The 26,641-nt window shown below is 43.6% G+C and overlaps 1 protein-coding gene and 1 long non-coding RNA gene across 4 annotated transcripts in view; both read left to right on the top strand.

The window, feature by feature from the left end:
- The window catches only part of GMDS (GDP-mannose 4,6-dehydratase), a 472,279-nt gene that overhangs the window by 102,535 nt on the left and 343,103 nt on the right, over positions 1–26,641 (top strand). The gene's annotated exons all lie outside the window — the stretch shown is intronic.
- On the top strand, positions 6,733–13,630 carry LOC139034029 (uncharacterized). The gene is made up of 2 exons (XR_011486496.1): positions 6,733–6,915; positions 10,098–13,630. It is a non-coding gene; the product is annotated as an uncharacterized lncRNA (long non-coding RNA).

Here is a 26,641-nt window from a genome sequence, read left to right as displayed (position 1 = left end):
TCCTCCCCTTCCAGGATGTGTCCCGGCGATGCCGACCTCGTCGGGGGCTTCCCTTTGAGTGCCGCTGCTCTTGGTTTATCTCTGTGTGATATGCACCTTAAATGCATTCTTCCTTTGGCGGTGTATAGCTTTTGGATTTGGTATAAATTCCCTGTCAGATAATGACGGTGAGAGCTTGTAAAGCCTGAAATGGTACTTTCCCTCAGAAATGAGGAGGATAGAGGGAGTCTAAGGGTAATCTGATGTATGTTCACACCAGAATCCTCCATATTCAGATGTGTTCTACTGAGCAGTGTGTGGCCAGTGACAGCGCTTACTTCCTGGCACCCCAGGTGCTCTGGAGAGCTAGGTGAGTGCAGGCCATGGTCACAGTGTCCTTGGAAGGCCCATGTTCCATGCACTCTTCCTTCTGTGATCTCACGTCAGATGGATTATCAAAGATGCACAGAGCAGGTGTGGGGAGGGCTCGCCTGACGGCGGCTGGTGATGACAGACCGTGGCTGTGGCTCCTGGCCCCTCCCGCCCCCCACTCCACGGCTCTGTGTGCTGGTCATCAGCTCTGCCTCCCTGTGCTCCTAGCTGCTTGTTACTGGGATGGAAAACCTGTATTTCGTTCCTTATAATTAATTTCTCTATATGAACCAATGTTGTAGAATTTATTGTATTCATGGACAATAGTTTTTAAACAAAAGTTCTTTCTGAGAGTGTAATGTCTGTAAGAAGTTGATTAGAATACTTTTCTCACTTGGTTTGGCGTCCCACAGAAAGCACGCTCTGATGCCAGCACACACTGTGTCTCATCTGAGTCCGCGGCCTACGGACGGGGCGCCTCTGTGCTGGCCTTTCTTTGTGCAGAGCAGTCTTCTCTCACTCCCACTCCCAGTTAATCTGATGTGGGCTATGGCATGCTAAAAGTGAGGAAAATAAAATAATAGGAAGTTGGTCTGGTTTCCTGTAGGAAACCAATGAGGATGAAATTGGTTCTTGGAAGAAACCCACAGTAGGCTGGGAAATACTGACTGAAGACATTTTTCTGAATCATAAACAGAAAAATTATGACTCATGTAGTATAGGTCATCGAGAGGCTGATTTGATCTAATGTAGGAGCAAGTGACAGACGACCAAAATGTACTAGTTATTAAAAGTAGTTAAACCCACTGTGGTGACATCACCCCAGTAGGAACAAATGACCCGGTATTGTACGGGCCTGCCCATCTTGGGGGGAGGTGGTGTTTAGGAGCCTGCTTTATTGTTCTTAAATTTTTGCTGTGTAAATAATATGTTTCAGTAACTTCTGTCTTGAATTTCTCATCTAATCAACATCCATTACTGCTGTGACTTGGGGTTTTTCCACTATTCCTTGCAGCTTTTTTGATAATCTCGGTTCGTTCTTGAAGCTACTCTGTCGGATGGGATCTTTCCACAGGGAGTCAAGCCCAGTGAGGCCCTGTGGTCTCACAGTGTCATGCTGGAATTGCCTTTGTTATTGTTTAAAAATGAAGAGCTGAAATGAGCTTTAGAAATAATTTAATAAGATTTTCATTTTATAAGTGAAGCTACCTGCTGCTCCGTTTGGTTCCTGACAAATCCAAAACTCAGATCTTCATATTTGGCAATTTATTTTAAAGACCATCAAAGACAAAGGTGATCTCCATTAGTGATAATTCTAATGTAAAATAGTCCTCACCTTAAAGACTTTCTTTCCCCACATATAGAAGTTTCCTCTTAAACTTTTTTTTTTTCCTCCTTGTGTGTTTGTGGAGACAGAAAGTCATTTTTTAGTTTTGGGAAGTATTTTCAAATCCCTTCTCAGTGTTCAAGACCATTATGAAGTCTTTCTTTGACTTTCTCTTATTCATGTTGAATAGCTTCATCCGTTGTGCTTGTTTTCCGACTCCTGAATTATCTTTATTATTTCCTTTTTGACTCTGTGGGCCATTTGTTTGATTCTGTCTCTGGACAGCCAGGAGGCCTACGTGCCTGAAGGTGCCTGGGCCCGGGAGCCTGGGGGGCAGGGCTTCCTCATCCAGCTGTGCGGCCCGTGTGGCAGAGCTGGACATGGGAGCGAAAGGCCGAGTCCGATTGTCCTCCTGGTGGGACGTCCAGTCCAGGAAGCGGGCAGGAAGCAGGGCCGATTGTGAGCCAAGGGGCTGGCGGAGCAGCCAGGCAGCCGTGCAGGGCCCGGGAGATGGAGTGGCCAGCGCAGGGGTGAGGCTGGGGGTGGAGGGGGCGCGGCAGGGGCGGGGTGGGCCGTAGGCAGCGACAGACCTGCCCTCTCCAAGGGCTTCTTCCCGATGTTCCTATTTGGTTGTTGTTGTTCAGTCGCTAGGTTGTGTCCGACTCACTGCAACCCCATGGACTGCAGCATGCCAGGCTGCCCTGTCCTTTACCATCTCCCAGAGCTTGCTCAAACTCATGTCCGTTGATTCGTGATGCCATCCAACATCTCATCCTCTGTGGCCCCCTTCTCCTCCTGCCCTCAGTCTTTCCCAGCATATCATGGTTTCCCAGCAGTCTTTCCCAGCATACTCCTTTTCCAGGGAGTTGACTCTTCACATCAGGTTGCCAAAGTATTGGAGCTTCAGCTTCAGCATCAGTCCTTCCAATGAATACTCAGGGTTGATTTCTTTTAGAATTGACTGGTTTGATTTTCTTGCAGTCCAAGGGACTCTCAAGAGTTTTCTCTAGCACCACAATTGGAAAGCATCATGCTGTGGTGCTCAGCCTTCTTTGTGGACCAACTCTGGAATCCTTGAAAGTGGAAAGTGAAAGTGAAAGTTGCTCAGTCTTGTCCTCATATGACTACTAGAAAGAAACCATAGCTTTGATTATACAGACCTTTGTCAGCAAAGCTGTGTCTCTGCTTTTTAATACCCTGTCTAGGTTTGTCATAGCTTTCCTTCCAAGGAGAAGCTTTTCACTTCATGGCTGCTGTCACCATCCGCAGTGATTTTGGAGCCCATGAAAATAAAATCTGTTACTTTTCCCACTTTTTCCCCTTCTATGTGCCATAAAGTGATGGGACTTTAAAGTGATGGGATGCCATGGTCTTATTTTTTTTAATGTTGAGTTTTAAGCCAGGTCAGTAGTATCAGACTGTTTTGCAACCCATGGACTGTAGCCCCCCAGGCTCCTCTGTCCATGGGATTTCCCAGGCAAGAACACTGGAGTGGGTTGCTATTTCCTTCTCCAGGGGATCTTCCTGACCCAGGGATCAAACCTGCATTTCCTGCATTGTAGGTGGATTCTTTACCACTGAGCCATCGGGGAAACCCCACTATTTTAGCATATACAAATCATAATTCCATGTTGGGTCTCTGAAGATAACTTATTTTGATTGGTAGATGTGCAAATTGATATAGCCTTGTATATTTTATAAGGTTTAAAAATAGTTTTTATATTTTCATGTATAAGTCTCATATGTGCTTAGTGTGACATAAAATCCCTCCGGTATGTCAGCAAATTGTCAACATTGAAACGTGAAGGCGTCTGTTGGGTGGGGGCTCTCCTCGGTGCGGCCGTGAGGCCCTGGGAACGACTGAGGCGTGTTGTGTGTTGACCTGACGTCCACGCGGATGTAACGCGTCTGTTTCTGGAGAAATGGCAGGAGGGAGGAGATGGGAGGAGAGGGTCGGGCGCACGGAGCCGCGGCCTGGGCGATGCTGAGCCCCCTGTGACCTGTGGAAGCTGCGTTTCTCTGCTCTTGTTCTCGTCTTCACTTCTTGCTGATGGAGCCTGTTGCGGCTCAGTCCCCGGGATGCTCGGCCTCTTTGGTTTGTTGCGAGGCGAAGTGGCAGCACGAAAGCGCTTTGCACGCACGATGTGACGTTCGTGCAGGCGGCGCTCGACCCCCTCGTGAGCGTGGCTGGGCAGCGCCTGCAGTTCTCGGGGGTGCTGAGTGTCTTGCCTTCTGTGGACAGTGCTCTGTGTTTGGGTCCCTAGGTGTCCTACGGCTCAGACTCCCCTTGGAAGCCTGTTACAGACCTGAGCAATTGAGTCCAAATCTAAAACTACTTAAAAGTCCTTTCCGTTAAGAATTTAAGAATTTACATGAGAAAGCGCTCCATGAAAGCTCCCCTCCCGCTATTCAGACAGACTGTTCTGTTTTACTAGCCCGAGTTGATATTGTAATTTTGATAACAGTTAATAATGTTTGGATTTTTTCTGGTGATTGGGGGTCCACACAAAGGTATGTTTGTTGAGTTTGGTACTCTTAATTCACTTAAAACAGTGACTTACTAAGTAAAATCCAAAGTATTACTTTACCTTGGCACAGTTAAGCCAAAATTAGTTCAGATAGCTAAATGCACATCTTTATCTTAATACTAATTTTTAGATGTATCTATACACACAAGTAGTAAAAAGGAAGTAAGTCAGTGAACGTACTATGAGTGAAACACTTTGTTTTAGACTTTTGATGATGAATGAAGAATTTTCTCTGGATTCCTGATTAGATTGGAGTACATAATTTGCATAAACTAAGATGTACACAAAAATAATGCCTTGTTTAATACCATAGATACGGCATCTGAATCTGTGTTTAATAGATGTGCAGGTAGGAGGTGCACATAGATAACACCTGTGTTTGGTGGTGGGTTAGTCTCTAAGTTGTGTCCAGCTGTTGCGACCCCAAGGATGGTAGCCCGCTGGGCTCCTCTGTCCATGGAATTCTCCAAGCAAGAATACTGGAGTGGATTGCCATTTCCTCCTCCAGGGGATCTTCCTGACTCAGGGATCAAACCCAGTTCTCCTACATTGCAGGTAGATTCTTTACTAACTGAGCCACCAGTGAATTTATGTTTAATACCATAGATCCTGGAAATTTAAGAATTTAAACTTAACTTTTCCTTTGAAGCACCAAATAGAGCTTGGTGTCAAACAAGATTTCTACTTTATCCTTTTAGTACAAATAGAATTTAATACAAATTCTCTTTGTTAAAGTTGGATCCTTGAAGTTGGTTATGTATAGTAAGATAAATGAAATCTTTTTTATGTCAAAGAAATTTAACATGTGATATCTTTTTAATATAGTTCTTTTGTAAATCATTAACTGGATACTTTACCAGTACAAGTAATAAATTGTATGAAGACTTATTTAATTTAAATTTCCACTTTATTAGTAGATTTCATCATTTTATCCTTCTACTAACATTCACATGAAGTCTATGTTGTTTAGGAATGTCAATTAAAAATTCATTCATGATGAGTTTAAATAAATTTGCTCTATTTACAAAGAAATACACATATAAGCTTGGTTTGGCTTGTTAAACTATGTTTAGCTCACTTTGATAGTTCCTTAGGAAATGTTGAATTTTCATTTTCAATGATGAGCTCAACCTGTATATAGTCACAATTCTCCAGGCCAAAATACTGGAGTGGGTAACCATTCCCTTCTGCAGAGGATCTTCCTGACCCAGGGATCAAACCAAGGTCACCTGCATTGCAGGTGGATTCTTTACCATCTGAGCTGCCAGGGAGCCCAAGAATACTGGAGTGGGGAGCCTGTCCCTTCTCCAGGGGATCTTCCCGACCCAGGGATCCGCCTGGGGTCTGCTGCACTGCAGCCGAGGCAAGCCCTTCACCAGCTGAACCACCAGGGAGCCCTGTTCACGGTCAGCGTGCCGATGCTTAAATGGAGTGTTTGCTGGATGACAGGTGTTAGGCTGACAGCAGTTGTGAGGCTCCTGTGAATGGGAGGTCATTGCAGGGGGTGGCCAGGGTGGGCTCCTGGTTTAGTTGGGTAAATCAGGGCTCACCTTCTCTCCAAGTCTCCTTTCCCTCCCTCCTCTGTGCATTTCATTGGTGCCAGTTGTTGTATCAGTAAAAAGTCTTTTGGAAATCAGTAGTGTTTACAAGCTAAACCTTCGAGGGTTGTTCTCTAGGACAACTGACAACCTCGTTAGTCCTGATTGGAAATACCAATGTCTACCTTTACTGAGTAGATTAATTATTGTTAAAAAGTTCAGTAGAGGAAAGATTTTGTTTGTTTTTTGTTTGTTTTGCTTAAGGATCTTGTATGACTCACCCTGGAGTAGTTTTCTTGTTTGTTTGCTTTTTCGATGTTGACATCTATTGGGACACTTCAGAACCTGCGTAGTCTGCACCGTAAGAAAGGCTGAGGGCTGTCTAGGGTTCTGACGTGTTTCTCTGTCTTCCCTAGGAAGGGAGCATTGGGGCATTTGATAAAGACTAGGTGATTATATCTGTGCTATTGCTAGTTGAAATATTGTGAGTAGATACTTTTTTTAATCTGGTTTCTTTACATTTCCTTTTTATTAAATATTAATATTACAAAAGTGACCATATCATGTCATTTGGCAGTTTTGCAAAATTATTGCAATTGTTTAAGTGACTTAAAGCTTCAGCTTCCTGTCACCTCTTCTTTCTCTGTCATAATGCTGTGGAAGTGGCCATTTTTGCTAAAATTTGTCAACAGCAGTCATGCAAAAGACTGTTGGTTTTGGTTTATGTTAAATAATGCATTTCAGTCCTCTTCTAGTTTTAGAAGGTTGCTTCATAGAGAGTAAATAGAGGTTCCTGGGAAGCTGCTACTTTTTTTTGTGGGAAAGCAGATTATTCCTGAAGCTTCCCTTCTCATCTGTCCGGATCAGAGACAGGGTTGTTTCTGGAGCAAGGGGAACTGAGGGGGTGGGCAGTGCTGTGCCCTTTGCTACACATAGGTGGCGGCAGAGTGTCGCAGACTGCGGAAGTCAGCCTGGCAGTTAGAACAGACATGAGTGACAGTGAGAACGACTTCTATCAGCGTGGCCGCCTGTGTCCTGTAGTTAAACACAAAATAGGAAAGAAAGCCACCGTTGATAACAGCAGGGTGTAGGAGGATGAAGAAGGCCGTGAGAAGCTGTAATGCACTGGCTCTCTGGACAGATCCCAGGTGGGAAAGCTTAATCTTTGAAGGTATGTCACCCAGTCCTGGGAAACGACAGGACTCAGCTAAGACAACAGGCATGTCACGGCCCAGAGCCGGCAGAGGGCTGGGGGCGGCGGGCAGGGACAGCCAAGGAGAGACCGGACCCGGCAGCGCGGCCAGGGACAGCCTGCTGCCTACGGGCCCGCGCTCGGCCTGCTCCGCCTGCTCACTGCAGCCGGATACCAGGAGGAAGTGTCAGTCCAGAAATCAGGCAAACAGTCCATGGGAACGTTCACTGAAAGGCAGCGTTTCAGAACAGGGAACTGCAGTCTCTTACGGCCCTGTCCCCACGCTGGGTTTGCTGTTCAGTGAAGGAGGACAAATAGATTCCTTCAGAATGCGTCTGCAATCAGCAGTTCATTTAATGTCTTAATTAGCATTCCTGAATAATGACATCATCTCCATAAAAGGTGACAGTCATCCTTACAATTAACATTTAATATGCGTCTGCTTCTCCGGGGCCTTCCTGTGGCTGCCCACAAATTTCCAAGGTAGTTTTCAAGTTTCAGACTTGAGTTTGGTTGAGAGCACCGGCAGGGGGGCCTGCAGAAGTGAAGCTGTGTTCATCAGAAACGTGAGACGTGGAAACAGGTTTTAAAAGAGCGGTTTGTGGAGCGTCCCGAGCTGCTGAATCAGGCCGGCGGCTCGCTCCTCGTGGGCGCCTACGGTGCGGCTGTCCAGGAAGCTGCCTGCGTGCCCTCCTCTTCTCCCCTCTGCCCCAGGCGCACCAGCCCCCCAGCCTAATCTCCGTGTCACAACACTGATCCCAAAGGTGTGCGTGACCACCCGCTCCGACACCATGAGCCTGGCAAGTCTCTCTGTGACAGCAACTTATTTCTCACATAATTATTTTTTTAGTGAATTTGATATCTTAACAGCCCCTTCCCTCATTTCTGGGTTCAAAACACAGCACTTAATATAATTTATTTCTCAGCCTTCACGAAGGCTCACTTGAGCGTGGTTGCTGCACCGCGGGATGGCTGTGGCCGACAGACCAGGCCCCGCCGGGCACCGCCACGGCCTCGGACTCGCTCTAGCAAGGCTGCCGCCTGTTACTCGTCAGTGATGTAGGGCTTCCACCCTGTCGCACGTCGCTAGGAAAAGAGAATACACACTGACACGTGTGCTCTGCTTTTCTGAGTTCAGCAAGCTATTGTGTTAACTTCAGTTTGAACAGCTCGGCCTGAGTTATTCTCGTTTTTTTCATAGTGTGAGCTCTGTAAATGTCAGAACTAAGAAACATTTGAACTAATCCAAATTCGAGTTTGATCCTAAACATGTAATTATTTTAGAATTTTGTGAGCTTTCAATTTAATTAGATGGAATTTTATAAGATGAAACTTTCAACACCGTACAATGCTTAACATCAAAGTCTGTGTTGTTTGAGTTAGTTACAACTATATATAAATTTCTTTATAAATCATTATCAGTGTATCAAATGCATTTTTTTTAGATTTAGATAGAAGTGTATAGGATTTGTTTTAGATTGATGTGTACTGTTTGCAGACAGCTTTTGGCCAGAATATAATATGATTTGCAGGTGCCTTACACTTTATTTTACACATTTGTTCCTCTGCGGCCATCATCAGATTTAGAGCATGTGCTTTTTCTTGGTGGGAGAGTACCTGGCAGATTATTTATGTGACCTTTTTCAAAAAAAAGGACAATATTGCAACTCCACTTCCTCTGACTACTTGATTTCAAAGAATTGTGTCTAAAGTAGGCAAATCTCACAGAATAACACTGTTTTAAAACTTTTTAAACCTGTATATATATTTTTTAGGTTAGCATCAGCACATTAGTTTTCCTTGATAAAATATTGTGAATATTTTATGCAAGTAATTAAATGTAGAAGAATTAAAAATTTTCAGTTTGCTTACAGTTTTTCAAGTGGATTTTAGAAAAGATGCTCTCTATAAATAATTTTTGATGCACTTCCAAAATAGAGAAACAGATTTTACGTGAGTGATAGAGGTTTTTTAAATTTTATTGGAATCATAACTAATTATATTTCATAATGGTTTTACATTTGTAAAATGAATCTTGAAAAACCTTAGATATTTGAAAGTTTGTACTATAATATAATGATAATTTTTGTACCGCTTCTCTTGAGTATTTGTTTTTAATTGTGTTATCTTCTGTATAATTAACTAGGTGGCATTTTAGTTGATCAATAAAATGGAGTACACTGTTTAGGATTATACTGTAAAAATATTTGTCCTTTTAATGCTTAGCTTTTCATTCTGACTATGCCTAAATTGTGCTTTTAAAAAATCTGATATATTTTAAAAGCATTTTTAAATGGTTCATATTAATAGACAAGAGAGACTGTAATCCCAAAGCATACTTTCTCATGTAACTATTGTTCTTCGTGAAGGACTCATAATCTGTAGGAAATTTAGTAAATTTAATTTAAATGCCCAAAGTCCAATTTTGGCTGAAAATTTATCCTTTTAAAAATTCCTTTTTCTTTCTTACAGGTCGCACCCTTATTTTTGGATTGAATGCTTGCGTTCCTAGTTGTGTTCTTTGAGGGCGATCCCACGTGGATTGATGTGGGGGTTCTCTCGTGTCTCTAGCTTGTTTCTCTGCCGCCTCCTTCTTTCTCGGTTTCCGCTCGAGGGCTCTGCTTCTCCAGTTGAACATCTTTTATTGTGATGGGTCTTGTTGCTGCAACTGCATTGGCACAGGATCCAGAGCTGAATCCATAATACAGTTTGAAAAGCCTCTAAGGTGTAAAATATTAGCTTGTCATTTTTTTCTCCCGTTTTCTCTTTTGACAAGCTTCGTTGAATTTTCTGTTTCTTTCTTTCAAACGTATTCTGCCATCCTGATTCTGAAAGAATGTATAGATATATCATTTAGGAAAATGTGTATTTTAACTGACAACATAGATATCTTGGTTATGCAGTTTTCTGGTCAGAGATTTTTATTGATAAATTTCAAACCATGAAAAGTTTTTATTATATTATAGCATAAATTGCATTTACTGCTTTCAGTAAAAGCATTTCACTAGAATTTTAACACATTTAAAAAGAAAAGAAATCTCAATGTCAGCTCTATGCTCATGAAATATTTAATAGAAGCATTGCAGGTTAATTTTATCTTCTTTCATAATAAAATAGAAGTTTACGAAGAGTGTTGACTCAGCTTACTCATTTTTTTGCAGTTACTGATACAGTTGAGAGCTTTCACTGGGATGACAATCACAGTTCTACGTGTAAGACCACGACAGTGAAGGGCAGGGGCTCAGCACCCACCTCTGCTTTCAGGGGCGCTGCCTTTCCCCTACGGCGGCAGGTCTTCACCCCGGTGTTAGCACATGGCGCTCATGTACTGTCTGTCTGTCTAGTATTTGTGCTGTGACCTGACGCTGTGTGTAGTGATTTCTCAGTTCTGCAGATTCTATTGCTGTTACTTTTTATTTGCAGTCTTCCATCTGTGTTAAACGAAAGACATATGATTGTTGCCAGCCATCAAACCCATTATGAAGAATCTGTACTTCACTTAAGTTGTATTGAGACTTCAGACCTTTATCAATGGAGCTTCATAAAATTAAATAAAATGGTTTATTGCATATACAGACATGTTCATGAAACAGCACTGTAATGATGACAATACTGATTGTTGGGACAATTAAGACATTAAGAAAACATATTTAAACATAGTTAATGGCTGAAAATTTGTTGTTTATCTCTTAGAAATTTGTGATAAATCTAAAAGGTAACTGAGGATTTCACTATATTGAAAATTTATAGATGCATATTTATTTAACCCAGCTTTAATTGTATAATTATTTTATGATTTAAGCCTCATTGATCTTGTGTTTGTGATCAATATATTGAAATGTAAAGCATCCTAAATACTATCACAGGGTATTTTTTTTTCATGATGAGAAACAGAAGGACTTAGGCTGGCTGGAGTCTTTTTAGTCATGAAAAGCAGAACTCAGGAACCAGACGTGTAACTTCTCTGGGCCTCAGTTTGCACATCTGTGAAATGGGGTGTGAGGCTTTGGGGGCTGAGGGTTAGGTTAGGTGCTCTCTGAAATCTCTTCCACCCTAAAAGTCTGCGATGATATGACAGGTCTTTGCCACGCTGCTATGTGTATTGGTATTAGCTGCGTCTTGTCTAATATAAACGTTAGGTGTAAGAACAGCTGAGGATGAAAACGTCAGTCTTTTTTCAAAACCATATTTTTGGGAAGAATCAGTTGATAGATTTTCATATATAACAGTTTTCTTAAGAAATATTTGAAATCCTGATTTGTAGTAGATGCCTGTCTTTTTAAAAATATGATACAGAAGAGTGGGAACTGTGTGTTTGATCTGTGGAATAATGAGTTTGTCACACTCTTCTAAATTATGCTAAATGGGAGTTTATGATGAGAAATGTGGTGGCTAAATGTAGACAATGACTTTAGAAAACAAACTGAAATTTTAAAAAATTATCTTCAAAAGGCAACACTATAATTTTACTTGTTGTTGTTCAGTCGCTAAGTCGTGCCCAACTCTTTGTGTCCCCATGAACTGCAGCACGCCAGGCGTCCCTGTCCTTCACTATCTCCCTGAGTTTTTACTAGCACAGACCAAATTCATCACCTGGCAGAAAAACAAAAAAATTAAAAGTTTTAATTTCCAAAATATTTTTGTTGTTCACTTTTTATTTGGGAAGGAATTATTATTTATTCTGAGAGCTTATAAATATCAGAGAAAGATACCTCATGCTAATAAAAAATGCCTTTTCCTCTTAGCTATTATTGTATTTAAATACTGTATCCCCAAGTGAAAGATTCCAACATTATAACTAGCAGAAGTTAAATTATTTTTAAGTCATCCCAATTCCTTTTCCACTTAGTGGCATTTCACAACTTCAAGGTAGCAAACTTTTTTTAAGGTTGTTTTCTGAAGCTTATTATCATCTTATTTTAACCCCAATCAAGACATTCCTAAAAATAATTACTCTGAGCTTTTTATAAGTTTCCTTATATGACTTGTGGAAATCTTAAAAGTTTTCTGCAGAGATTGCTATAACCCAGATAATCATGTAAAAACCTTCCCACCTTTCTCCTTTGCAATCACTTTAAGTATTTAAGAATTTGTTTGTAGCTGGTTATAAATTGCATACAAACTCTTACATTGTTCTTTGTTTTTTGCTAGCTACAATAAAAGCTTTAAAATTTTTAAATAGATTGCTTTCTTTGTGACTAAATTTTCCTTATTTGAAGAACAATTATAAACATAACATGTGTAATTTAAAAAATAGCATCCTAGCTTACTTGGTTTTAGTAACATAAGGAAATATTTAATCAGCTTTTTATACTGTGTTTTCTCATCTTTTCTTTTTTTCTTTTAAAGCTGTGGCACTAATGAGAAGATGCTTGACAGTTAATTCTAGAGTGTAACCATTGGCCACAGTGTGTGTGCTTGATAGTTCCTTTGTTGTCTCCACACTAGCCATCTAGACTGCTGACTACCTTCTTATACCTGAAGGATTCCTTCTGTTTACCTACCAGATAACTTAATCTCAAAGAACTTCCGCTCCTTGCCTTGGGGCCCCGGGGTCCACCAGCTGGGTGCTGAGCAGCAGAACCAGGGCTGTGTTAAGGCTTCCTTGCTGTTTCTCCACAATCTTCTCTGCGTTGTCAGAGCATGACATGGATGGATTGCTTGGAATTCTTGCAGAGCCTTTCCTGTGTAATCAGGATGGCACAGGTTGCAGGCATTTGTCAGGAGCCACTATTACATGTTGTGACAGCAGTTTGGGGGGAGAGGCGGTAGATTTATTACCAATAAAACATTAGAACTCTTATATGTAAAGCCAAACATAATTTACATCCAGCCCCGCCCCTTGCTGCTCTACCTGTCAGTTCTGATTTAAACCCCACCCCCCACGGCATCCATCCTTCTCCCGCCGCCCCCTCGCCGCCACCCTCCGTGGATCGCCGGCGAGGAGCTGGGGAGGGCCCTGACCAGAACCATCTGCTGCACTCGCCCTCAGACACGCTCGGCAGGCGGTGTTCTCTGGGGGGTGGTGTGTGCACGTACCCTATCATAGTGAGGAAATGCTTCTCATTTAAATGTTTTCTTCTCTGCAACCACCCTGTGTTTCTTTCAGCCTAACTTCATTGAGGCTTTCAGTAGCTGAGTCAAAGAGCTGTCTTGGTAAATGTCGCATTGCACTTGAAAATATGTGGGTTATTTTCAAATAACTTTTGGTATTGATTTCTAACATAATTCCACAGGGGTAAGAGAACAGAATCTGTATGATTTCAATACCTTTAGACATGAAACTTTTGCACCTTATTTTATGTCCCTGGATCTGTTCCAGTGTGTCCTAGTTTACAGTCTGTGGAAACTGGAATAGAATTTGTATCCTGCTATTGAGTGAAACTTGTATAAATCTTAATTTGATTTATATTTGACCAGTTGATCTGGTCATAGTGCTGTTCAGGACTCCTGTATCCTTCTGTTTCTCTGTATACTCACTCTATTAATTTTTAAGAGTTTAATATTGAAACTCCAAGTAAAAATCTTAATTTACTTAAAAATAATTGTAATATATGGTGGAATTATAATTAACTTTGTTCTGTATTTTCCAAGTCTCCTGTAAATGTGTTGTCATACTTTCATAATTTAAAGAATAAAAATGAAAAAATAATTTCATAAAATAAAGAAATACAAAATTTTCAGATTCTGAAAATCTCATGGTCTGGAACAGTCTCTCTTGGACTTCTGGGTGTTCTTGTGATTCTTCCATTCATTTATTCTGCAACTTGGAAACTTGCCTGGTTTATTTTTCCTTTTTGTTTCAAATAGCATTATTTTCTTTGTTTTGTGCACAGCGTGATGACTTTAAGATGAAACATGTTGAATAGATTCATGGTGGCCATCAATATATGCACAGTATATATCTGTGTTTGGAAACTATCTTTTAAGAAAAGACAAAAACTTACTCTTGGCCTCTTAAATTTATGGACACTTAAAAATATGAAACCTACACTCTTCCACTAAAGCAGCCTCTTAGATGTGTATACACACACCCGAAGTACACGCTGAAGTCGGCTTCTTTGGCAGGACCACCGTCACTTGCTTAGGGCTCTGCTGAGCTCCCTGTGACTCAGGGCTGACACCCTGATGTTTGAGTGGGGGAACTCCTTGCTGACAGGTTGAGGAGGCTTTTGTTGTTCCCAGGCTGGTGAGAACTGTGTTCCCCTCGCTTTTGAGAAGTCCTCGAAGCTTTGAGCAATACTTGACCTTCTCAGCCTGAGAGACTATTGAAATGTTTTCTAGGACTGACCTTACCATGGCCTTAATAATTTGAATTGCACTTGACCTAGTAACAGCTATCACACAACTTGTCGTTTTTCAAATGGCAAATCATTGATGTAGTGATTTCCACTGCATCAGTTAACAACAGTTAACATGAAGACTTTATTTCTGAAATAGACACTGAATATTTTTCCTATTGGGTTGCGTTTAAACTGTGCTCACATTTACAAATCTGTTGTTATCTTGAACTATAAGCAAATCCTAGTAATAAAAGAAATATGAATTTATATTATATATATATAATATATATAACTATAAGTATATAAGTATATATAATATACTTGGAAATCATAAAATATACCTTATTTCTCTGCAAATGTATTATGCTGCTTTAAAACAACCTGATGTGTATAAATCTTAATTTAGAAAACAAATAGGATTACCATTGTAAATTACAGTGTGACCGTTTACTTTATAAATTATTTCATCTGGGGGTTCTTTTTAATAACCTTTCTGTGTCACTTTACTAAATATTGAAATCTCTGTATATTTCCCCAGTAAATTTGAGGACAATTATATCATGTCTAGCTTTATCTCTGATTGATAGTAGGGTTGAACTCTTTTTATGTGGTCATTTAGATTTTCTGGTATTTCCTTCTGTGAAATGCCTTTTCCTAGTCTTTGTCCATTCGGTTCTTCTACCATTTTTATTGCTGATTTATAGGAATTCCTATAAATCTTTTATCAGTTAAATATGTTGCAAATACATTATTCCAGTTTGTCAGTTCTGTGCTAACTTTGTGGTATCCCCTGAACATAAATCTTCATTTTCTGAGGTCAGACCTTTTTGGTGGGGGTGTTGTGGGGTTTGCTGGAGAAAGCCTCTTGTGGATTGCACACTTTCTCTGATAGGTTCCACAACTGATGGGGCTCTGTCAGCTGCTTTGGAAGTTGTCATCTGGGATATATTGTTGAAAGGGTTCACACACTAGACTGTGTTCGACCAAATGACTGCTGAGCTTCCTTCCACCTCCACGATTATAGAATTCCATTCTGTTACAGACAGAGTCAAAATGAAGGGTTGTGAAGTCTAAAATATATACCAGATTTGCAAGAAGCACATTATAGTTCATTGAATCCAAGACACCACTGGTTTTCAGAGGCATTGTCATTTTATGCACCATTAGGACAGAGGAGCCACTTGTCTATAAGGAGAAAACCCACACAGGCCGTCTCTTTGGTGTCGGCATAGCTGTGCCTGTGCCGTCAGCTGGCTTCCTGAATCCCGGACCCTCACAGGATGTCCTCCTCCTCGTGCGTGCGTGCGGCGTCCTTGCTGGCTCACATCTGCGCGCCCGCCTGACACTCGGCCTTGCGCTGATGCCTTCCCCAGCGCCGGCTCTGCCTTTGGACTTGTCAGAAGGTCATGGTCTAAACCCAAACCAGCTTCTTTCCAATCTCTGTGCCATTTGTTCTAGCTGTCCCCAAACCACCAAACTTTACCAAAGCATCCACCTCTTTTCTTATACATCCATAACTTACAATGTTGACCAGAAGCCTTAAATCTGCCCTGTTTTCCCTGAGCGCTTGTTTTTTTTGAAGTTCTTTGTAAAATGTGGGCTTGGGTAAGCAGGTGGCACTCCAGGGCCCCCATCTGCTCCTCTGTGCAGAGTGGACTCTCTCTTGCTTTATTGGAGTCATACTGTGCTCTTGAGTGACAGCTAAAATGCCCAAGTTTTTCACAGACATTTAGCCCATTAGCTGTGTTTCCCTCTGCCCTACTTCTGTTTATTTGTTACTGTTGTTTAGTCGCTAAGTCATGTCTGACTCTTTGTGACCCCATGGACTGTAGCCCGCCAGGCTCCTCTGTCCATGAGATTTCCCAGGCAAGAATACTGGAGTGGGTTGCCATTTCCTCCTCCAGGGGATCTGCACAGCCCAGGGATCGAATCCGCGTCTCCTGGGTTGGCGGGCGGGTTCTTTGCCGCTGAGCCACCAGGGAAGCCCCTTTACTTATTTATTTGGCTGCACATGGTCTTAGTTGTGGCATGCGTGATCTAATTCCCTGACCAGGGATTGAACCCAGATCCCCTGCGTTGGGGATGTGGCGCCTTAGCCACTGGACCACCAGGAAAGTCCCTGCCTTGCTTTTATAATTTAGTATTTGGACTTGAGACTCCTGGGAGACTTTAGATTTAAGTTTCCATCTTATAGGTCTCAGCTGAATTTTTTGTCTGCTGTGATTTAACAACTTGAAAGTTTTATTCTGTAATACAGCTGGAATCTCCAGCATTACCACTGTAAATGCACTCTGCCTGTTTCCAAGCCTGTGTCCACTCCCTGACTTGTATGTGGAGCGGAGCCTTGATGCGTTCAGCAGGAGGATCCCATAGCTGAGCATCTGTGTTGGCCTTTAGCCCCCTGGGAGGGCCAGACAGTTTAGAATCTCCCTGTTTTCTCACAGGGCCTGCCTTTCATCATCCTATTGACAAGAGTATCATGAAGACTTTATTTAGGTCAGAAGACTGTTGGGGATTAGCACAAGACTGTTTCTTGACAAGAGCCTTCTACCTTAAGCACTGTTTTGCTATTTTGCCATTATATCAGGTCTTTGAAAATTTTTAAATGAAATTCTGTTTTTAAATTACAAAAGCAGCAGTTTGGAAAATTTAAAAAAAATTCTTTAAAATCTTAAGACTAGAACATATATTTTACTTATTTTTTTAATATTTTTCTTTCTAGCCTGTTGAATTCCATGGACTCATAGTATGCATTCAACCTTGTGTCATTTTTAGAAATAAAATTTTATAAAATGATTCTTTTTAAAATAATAAGCATCACTTCAATAGCTGTGTAATCTTACATGTCTTTCAGTTTGAAGGCTCACACAGAATGACTTTTAACTTTACATTTAATTGAACATTATAATGAAAGTGCACTCTCATGCATTTCTCTCATTTGCTTGGGTCTGTTCCCTGATGTCTCTAATAATGTGCTATTAAGGTTGTTAACTACTCTCTTCTCTGGGGGATTAGTTGAACCTGTGCTGACTGTATGAAATGCCTTGGACATTATGTTTTAAGAGAAATCTATGATTTTGTCTTCTTATCATTTTCTTTCTTATTTTGTAAAAACTAGAGTACGTAATGCAAAAAACAGGTTTTTGGTCTGTTTATTTGTATTTTTTTCAAGTGGATTTTTTTTTTTGTTTTCTTTTAAATATGAAAAAATGTTGACCTATTTTCCGTTTAAAATAGAGATTTCAAAATTCCCAACAGGACTGGCAGAGGCGAAATGTGCTTGAACTTGACCCTCACTTCATTTAGTTATATCTGGAAAGCCTGGTAACCCTGTAAGCAGAATTGGTGGTGAGACTACAGATTTCTTGCTTCATCCTACTTTTATAGTTTTGCCATGTTCTGATGGGCAAGTACAGTCCAGAAAATGGAATAATGAATAATTTTAGTTCTGTAAGTTTATATAACCATTATGATTGGCTTAATACACACACCTCTGTATATTTCCTGACAGCCTCCAGGATCTTTGCTTATCTGTTAGACCTACTGCTTTAATTAGATTATTGTTTATATTGCCAGTAAATTAACAGGTGTTCTTTTTCCTGGAGTGTCTAACATTCCCAGCTTCTACCTATGGAGTTCTGGGTGAACTTTGTGTTTTTGCTCTCCAGAGGAGCGCTCCAGGCCCTGAGCCCCTCTGCTTCATTTCATGGGCATGTTTGCAGAATCTCTTTCCTTGGTGCTCTCCAATGTGGGTACCTGTGGGCGAGCATGTTCACTGGGAAGAGGCTGTGAGCTTGTGTCCAGGTTTCCTACAACCCTGGACACAGAGTCTAAAAGGTCACCCAGCCTGACTCTGCATGTGGTACTTGACTCTTCTCTGCGTTCCAGAACACATGCTGCCAACAGCATGATGGCGCTGAGCCCAGGCCGGGCCTGCCCGGGTGCCTGGAGAATAAAGAGAGTCACGCAGCACCCCTCTCCTGCCCCACACCTCAGTGTAAGTGGTCCCCGCGGCAGCAGGACCAGTGGTGTGGAGTGTGTGCTCTCTGAGGGTGAGGGCTGTCTGCAGGAAAGGGCCGTGTCGGGGGAAGTCGCACAAAGGGGCTACATCTGAGCGAGGAAGGTTGAAGCTGGGTTCTTCCAAGTGGTCAGAGAAAGGCGCGGGTTCAGAGCTGGCAGCGCTGGCCGAGGTGTGACCGCGGCAGGGGTGCGTGCAGGCGGGCAGCTGGGGAGCCTGGATTACGCGCTCGTGGTGATGCTGGCTGTGGCAGCCCACTTCACCCTTGGGCAGCTCTGAGAATCTTTCTCAGTGTGGCAGGTTTTACATTGTCGTTTCTACTCTTTCCCTTGGGAACCGTGCACAAACAGTGGTTTCCTTACATGCCTCTTCTTTTATTTGGGAAAGGGCGTTTATTCCCCGCAGAGACCCCACCCCAAACCCGGCGCAGCCCTCCCGCCGCCCCTCGGGCCCACAGCCCGCCTCCTGGAGCCGCGCTTCCTGTTGCGGTCAAGGTCCCAGGTCCTGGTTCTCGGCTGCCCAGCCTCTTCCACCTGCCTTGGTCCTTCCTCAGGTAAATGCTTGGAATTAAATTTTTTATAGTAGGATGTGGCCTCAGTGGTGTGGAAAGAGATAAGTCTACAATTGTCTTTGTTCTAGTGACTAAGCTTCCATTTATCCGACCAAGATTGTGAAGACTGTTTTGTTCAGTATATCCAGCTGTCCACTGTAGTCATGTTAAATGTACTTAGACCGTACTTATCACTCATTATGACTTGACAATGATGGAGATCCTGAAAGGGAGGGAGGGGGAACGAAAAATGAAACCTTGAATAGAATTTGAAGACCTAGCAATGGAAGAACGTAAGAGTCACGTTCAGTTCCCCTGGGAATATTTCAGTGTGCTCTGATCGCTTGGACTTATTTAATGTGGGGACACGTTATGTAGTTGATGGTATCGGGGGTCACCTTTGAGATATGCTGCTGCCTCATCCATCCAAACGTCTGGTGAGGCCGTTTCAGACTGCGTTGGGCTCCCTATCAGCATACATCAAAAGTAAGCAATTCTGGCTAAACACGATGAAGCCTCCTGTACTATAAACCGAGAAGCAATTTAGCCGGCAACTCAGAAGTGCAGAGCAGAGCGAGAATGAAATGGGATGCATGCCCCCCGGGTGGTTCACCGCACACACCCTGAAGGGGTGGCTGCCGGGCCTGTGTGTAGAGTGTGCTTTTATGAAGGCCTGGAATTTCCAAATATTTATCATGGCAATGCTCTATTCTTAAATCACATAATAAGCATGGTATCATTTTTCCTTTCAGTTCTGTTAGGCTGATAGTCCGAACTAAGAAGTGATGAGACCTTGAAACTTCAGCTAAATCCTTCTTTGATACTCTAAAGTACATATTCCACTTTGGTTGTAGAGGAGTTGTTCAAATTATTTAATGCCATGATAAGCATAGTAAGAGTTCAAACATTTAAAAATATATGTTTTAATTTGAACCAGTATCAGTATAAGTCAAAATGCTATTCCACAAAGTTTGGGGTTTTATGCCATTATAATTAAAATAGAGAAACAAGGTGTTTTGGTTCTGTTGTTCTAGCTTGTGATTGAAGTCCTGGAAAGCTGTACACAACATGTCATTTTATAAACTTAGGACTTTTTAAAAATCTATTCTTGTTTGTCTGGGCTGAATGCTGCTTTGAAATTTTAAGAGATGTGTTGATCTTGGGTATGTATATCATTAGGAATATTTTCTATGTATTTGCTGGTGCCTGGCCTAATAAAATAATTTGTTTTTCGGTTGTAAATAACTTTATTTATAACTATCAAGTGAATACGTGGATCTCAGTTTTGTAAATACTTTTTTTTTTCCCCTCTAAGTATAGGAACTTTTTATGCTTATTGCCAGGAGATTTGGGGCCAGATAATTTCTTAGTTTACTACAATACTTCCTGTGTATGGAGGTTTGAATTTATTGTTTTGTTCTATATCCAGGGATATTGTAGGCTAGATTACTTGGATCAAATCTTCTATTGAAAACAACTAAAAATGCAGGGTAAAGAATATCTTAAATCTCCTTAAAATAACTTGAGTGAATAAGATCATAAGCAGTTATCGGAAAAGCAGGGGTGTAACCACACAATTAGGCTGCTTTAATCCTGAAAGTGTTTGCCTGTTTGGCCAGCTGGAGCGTCATTCTGACAGTCTCGTGTGATGAGAAAGATGGCAACCTACAGGCTGCAGCACCAGGCTTAGGATGAGTCAGACAGAAACCCTGGTTCCACCTCCAGTGACTTCCCCAGGAAGGTTGCTTTGGTCTCAACAGAGGCGAGTGGAGGGAAATGCCTGAGAAGGTGTCACCCCAGGGGGCTCCTCGAGTGTGCTGTCACCCAAAGTCACAGTAAGCCCGGGGTCTGGCACACGTGTTCACGCACGCATGCAGAACCCTTAGGCTCATCACAGAAGCTGATAAAATTCCTCTCTGGAGGAACTAACATGAATGACTTTACAAAGGCAGTGAGCAGCGCGGAGGCAAAATAACCAGGCACTGGAAAGAGTGCTTCCCCCTGAGACGGTCCCCCAGCGTCTCCTCTCTCTGCTCTGTGCACACTTCTCCCTCCCTCTCTCTGTTCTCTGCGTCCCCTCTCACCCCTTTTCCTTGCCCGCCCCACTCCCATCCTCGTCCCCCTCCTGGCTCAGAACCGCATCCCTGCCCCGCCACGCCAGACCCCACTCTCTGACCTGCTTTTGCTCCTGTTCCTCCAGGCAAGCTTGTCCTCACCATCTTACCCACAGTCTGCGGTTAGAGTCTTCTCATTGGCTTTAATTTCATTTTTTTCTTCCCAAATTCAATGGTAAATGGAGTTTGGGCTAATTAGGCCCCTTTTTGAAACCCTTAGGTGTATCTGAGTGGAGCTTCCATCTGATCTCCTCCTGGTCTGACCTCAGCTAGACCGTCCTTTACTGTCTGGAGGACCCGGGCCTGGCTGAGAATGCTCTCTGCTTCCAGGAGGCCTCGCGAGCTAGGAGCTCAGACTAACCTGGACGCTCTCTGACACGGGAGAGGTCCCTTGTTTGCTGTTGGCAGTGACTCTTCATAGAGAGGTTTATGCATGCGGTCGTCCAGTAGACGCTCACCAGATTAATCTGTGGCTCTGAGAAAGCAGGTGACAGCTTTGCTGAAAGAAGTCCTGAGCTGTTAGGTGGGAGGAGAGGGGGGCAGGCTGGGCGGGGGGACGCTGCCCCCACTGGAGCTCCTTGGTTTGCAGGACATTTCCCGTGGATTTTCCACCCGTTTTATCTTTATGCCGACCTTTCAATGCAGGCCGCGCAGATTCCTGTGACTGCTGTTTGTGCAGAAAAGCTCACTCACAGCCAGACTTTCTTTTTGCAGATGAGTTACTCAGTTCACGTCTAGAAGCTTCAACTAAACTCCACACTCCCACATTCTGCTCTTGACTGCAGGTTTTTTGTTTTGTTTTTTTTTTTAACTGTGACCCCTGCTGCAATCACTAATTTAACCTTGTAACCTTGGCAAGACACTTGGCCTTCTTCTTCCATAGCATTTTCATCTGTAAAAGTAATACTCCATGTCACAATGTTTTATTATATTGAATAGTTTCTATTTCGCCTTTTGACCTTTTTAACCACCTCTCTTTCCTCCATTCCAATGTATGAATGTATTATATTACTTTGCAGACAAGTAAAGTAGATAAACACTGAATTAATTGTTACGTCCCAAGTTCCTTTTTCAGCTCTCAGTGGGGTGAGGAAAAACAAAGATCTTACTTGTATAAACAAAATATGTCAACAGAGTATATGCAGAATGCCAACAAGAATCTTAGGACACAAAACTTGGGCGACGTAGATAATCTACCTTGATTATAGAGACTTCACTCATCTAAAATGTTGGCAAAAATAGCAGCTTCTTTGATGCTGATAATATTTTAGAACAAAGAGTCAAACTGTGATAGCTCTTGGGATCATTAAAAGTTCAAGACACTGAGCTTGTTTTCCATCCAGAGGAGAGGCGGCTGTGGGAACCCAGGAACGCTGCTGCAGTTGAGTGCTGATGCAGTGTTTACTGCGTGCCTGCAGGCTCCAGGTAGCGAGGGTCTGATGTCTGTCCTTGAACCTGAAAAGCTAGGAGGAAATGATGGGCCCAAAGGCAAGGTCTTAGCGAGAAGATTTCCACCGGGGTTAAGTTTGAGAGATGGTTACCGAAAGATGCTTTCTTTCATCAGTGCCACACTGCCTGCCTCTCCTGCAGTAATTATCACTTCTGGGAACTTGTTGTAGTGGCAAGGCCAAGTCCTTCGACTGGAGGAAGTCCATCTATAATGAGGATGGCGTGAAGAGGGAAGAAGTGTCTATATTTTTCATGCGGAAGGAAGAAAGAATTTAAATGTCTGTAGATACAATTGTCACGATGGGCTGTCAGTTACTAAATGCGCCCCTGTCCAGGATGGACTGACAGAGCGCCCTTCGCCTTCGCCCTGACCCGTGCCGTCTGAGCGTCCGGGCATCCTGTGCCCGCGGGGCTGTGTCATGTGGGAACCATCCCAGACATGGGCTCGCAGGGGTGGAAAAGCTTTTGTGGGGCCGGGACCCTCGGATCCTCATAAATCACATCTTAGTATTTTAGCTCAACATTTCAACAGGGTTTTTATGTTAATATTTTATTTGGAGCAATATTGTAATTTTCCAAGTGATTTCTCTCATGGAAACTCCTGAGTCCACGAAGGCTGGAGACAGATATTTCAGGGCTTTTTTATTGCCCCAGACAGCAGCAAGCGCATGGCAACAATAGGGTCCTAAAAGGGAGAACTAGTGCGGTTAGGTGAGGGCTCCTGTTGAAGCCCGCCTTTCACAATCTCAACCACCAAGGGCCCGGAAGGCCCGCCGCTTCGCGCTGCCCTGTGGCTCGCTGCCCGGAGGGCGCTGGAGCCCACCGGCTGATGCACCAGCCATCAGCCGCTCTCTGCGGAACGCCTGTGGTAGGAGCGGAGAAGCGGTCCAGCGCTGGGCAGCAGCCCCAACTCTCCTGGCCGGAGCCCCACGGGGCTTCGGGGCGCGGCTTTGCGGAGCACCCCTGCTCCTCTGGTGGGCTCTTTCTGGAGGCCGCGGTGGGGACGCCACCCGCCCCAAGTGAAGGGTACCCATTCTGTCAGGGTGGCACGCCCCAAGGTGTGTGGGGCGTGACTGTCTTTGTTTTCTTTGAACTGTGTCTTAGAACCAAAGGAGTGTGGCTTCTCCTAGAGGGATGGGAAGGGTTTCACAGATTCTGTGACTCGGAGGGAAGGCCGGCACTCAGATAGACAGAGTGGTCCCCTCAAGACCCAGAACTGCTGGCGAAGCAGCCGGCACAGGTGGTTCTCGATTCCGCTGGCAGGGCGACCCTAGCGGTCAATGCTGCAAGAAGAGAAAGCTGGCTGGTTCTCTCCCACGTGGCTCAACCACACCCGACTAGGTAGAGCAGGTCCTGGATTTGAATATTTCCATGAATGACTAAATTTCATGGTAGATATTTTTTCTTCTGATGAAACTGGCATGTGAAAAACTAAGAGAGTTAGGAGTAAGAGGATGCGACTGCTGAAGATACAGGTGCACAGGCGCCGTCCTTTCTTCTTGGATTTAGAACATCGTCCTTCACTTATTTACTTGTGATGGTGAGAAAGCAAGCTTGATTGATTCAGGAAACTGAACAGCTACAGTGAAAGGAGAAAAGTAAGCGAGAGATGAGCACAGTATGAAGCTGTCACAGGCGTCTGGGGTGACAGGCAGAGGGGAATACAGGATGCGGGGTGGGACTGGGCTTGTCTAGCAAGGAAAAGGTGCTTTGGTTTTTCCAAAGAGGAGAGGGTACTTTCGTAAAGGATCCCCTGACAGTGGTTGATCATGGTTGTAGAAGAAGCAAACTTTTCTAAGTGTGAATGTGCTAGTTTGGGGTGTTTCCTGGGCTTCTGTGGCTTACCTGGAAAAACAGCTAAAATCTTGAAAAATGACCAGGGCTGCTAGACTTTGTACTGACTCCTGAATTTGGTTATGCTCTCACAGGACTAATCGCCAGGCTGGTTCTCTCACTTGAGTCCCTTTAGACAGTCTCTGATGAAGGGGATGGCCACTGACCTGTTCTACATGAAATAGGTACAATCTACATGTAAGCCAGCACTCATACTTCTGGAAAGTTGAATTCAAGAATTTTATTTGGATTATTTTATTACAGCTACTTGCTGTGAAATGAAGGGTCGTTGACTAATGTAAGATCTGGTAACAATTTTAGATGTTGGAAATTAGGTCTCCATCTGCCACTTGAACAAATAAGCAGCTTCTCCAGTGTTCCGCCCCCGGTTCCCTCCCAGCAGCTATTTGCAGAGCTGCCCCTGGTTCGCTGGTGTGTCACGGTCAGTGTGATTTCGAAGACGTCTCCCTTCCCTCGGACCTGCAAGACCCACAGGTGCAGGGCCCTCTGCTCTCGGGCGCAGGTGCTTCTGTGGCGAGAACCCACGAGGAAGGAGGGGGAGGCTGAGGGGGTCGAGAGTAACCTGTGTCCTCCAGAGACTTAACCTGGAAGCCTAAGCTACCTGCATTTGCCTGAAACAGAGTCTAGCACCGTGTTTCACATATAGCAGGCATTTGATAAAATAGTTTTTGGTTTGGTTTTCTCTACCCAGAACTGTCCTTGAGACATATAATTTTGACCAACTGACTTATGATTCATAGTATCTTGAATACTGTTTATTTTAGCATTAGTTGTTACTTTCTCTTCAAGTGGAAATAATTTCTGTTAAAGTGGGACACTGGAAGGCCTGCCCCCCAATTAACTGGGATGTTTTGGTGAAAATAGACCTCCAAGCGGTGTATCTGTCAGGAACCACTGGCAGATGATAAATACACCATAATTTTAAAATTACTTGATGAGGGGCTTGCCTGATAGATGGCAGTTACATTTAAGAGCCCTCGGAGCGTGAAGATGGATGTGAAGGCGGAGACCTTGCCATCCATTCAGGCAAGCCTGCTTTCTGAGCACCCATGCGACCTTTGACCCCTGACCTCTCAGAGTCACCGCAGTGTCAGAGAGGAAGCAGGCGCCCTCTGAACTGGCATTTCGGATTGAGTATTTCTGATTGAATTCTTGCTTCCTAAATAGTTGTTAACACCTCTTGTCTTTGTGCCCATTTCATTTAATTTAACACATCTCCAGAAAAATGAAGATTTTCTTTCTTTTTTTTTTAAAGACTTAAAGTATAGTTAAGGTTGAGTACTTGCCAGCAACAGGCTGTGTAATTGTGGATAAGTCTTTTCACCTTTCGGGGCTCAACTGTAGTATCTGTCAACTAAGGCTCTGATGTTAGATCAGTGTTTTTAAACGTTTTGCCCACTGAAGGGCACAGTGGAAAACATTCTCGTGAAAAATCGTGGTGCACATGTGCGTCCGTGTGCGTGTGTATGTGTTGAGCAGAAGTGAGGCAGAGTGACGTGTGACCTCACGGGACACAGTGTGCTCGCCACTTGTGAACTGACTACAGGCCCCTCCATCCTAACCGCTGGATAGGATGCCCTCATCGTCACCGATGTTAGGACTTTAAATTGAATGCGCGGAATCAATTTTATGATTTTTCGACTAGAAACATGAGTGAGTTTTGGCAGTGGCACGCTGCGGTCCCAGCAGGAAGCGGGGCGGCCGTGCGGGGCTCAGAGGCCGGGGCTGGTCCTCATCAGGCCTGTGAACAGAGAGCTTCAGCAAGGACACCGAGGCGGCTCCTGCGAGGCTGTGGGATGTGCTCCCACGCTGCCTGGGAGACAGCTCTGTTTTGCTGAAATTGGAGGCTCCTGTGCTTTAGTCTCGTCCATGTGTGAAGTTGCCATTTTGTAGCCTCCAAACAGTTGAAGAGTCAGCCTTATGAGATTTTTCAACCCGGTAACTCACCAAAGTTCTGTGCCTAGCCAATGGCATTCTAATTCGCCTCTGATGACCCAAAGCCCCTCTCCTTTTCCCTACTATTCTATGTGGAATTTACCGCATTTTAAAAGCTCACTAAACAAACTGCGGAGAAGCCTGAGATGTCCCGTCGTATTGCACAAGCCCGAAACACCTTCTCGGTCAGCACCAGGCAGTGGGGCTGGGAGGTCAGGGGGCGTCCCGACCACCTTTGTTCTGAAGGAGGCACTGTCTAGGGGTCAGGAGTGAAGGGTGATTGCGGGGTCCCAGTGTAGTCATTTCTGCGTTCTTTACTTCCTGAAGGTGCGTGTGACCTGTCGTTGGCTGGGAGTCTGTGGCAGACGCAGTCTCTGCAGGACTGACTGTGTGCCTCTGCCGTGTGCCTTGTGACTACTGGTGACTCCTCCATACCCTGAGCCGGCACCCCCACCCCAGGATGCCGGATGATGGAGAGCAACCAGACATGTTTAGAAAGGTG

This window comes from Odocoileus virginianus, unplaced genomic scaffold (assembly GCF_023699985.2).
Source record: "Odocoileus virginianus isolate 20LAN1187 ecotype Illinois unplaced genomic scaffold, Ovbor_1.2 Unplaced_Contig_19, whole genome shotgun sequence".
Taxonomy (NCBI): Eukaryota; Metazoa; Chordata; class Mammalia; order Artiodactyla; family Cervidae; genus Odocoileus; species Odocoileus virginianus.
The sequence above is the reverse complement of the archived record's forward strand: the minus strand, read 5'-3'. Positions and strand labels throughout refer to the sequence as shown.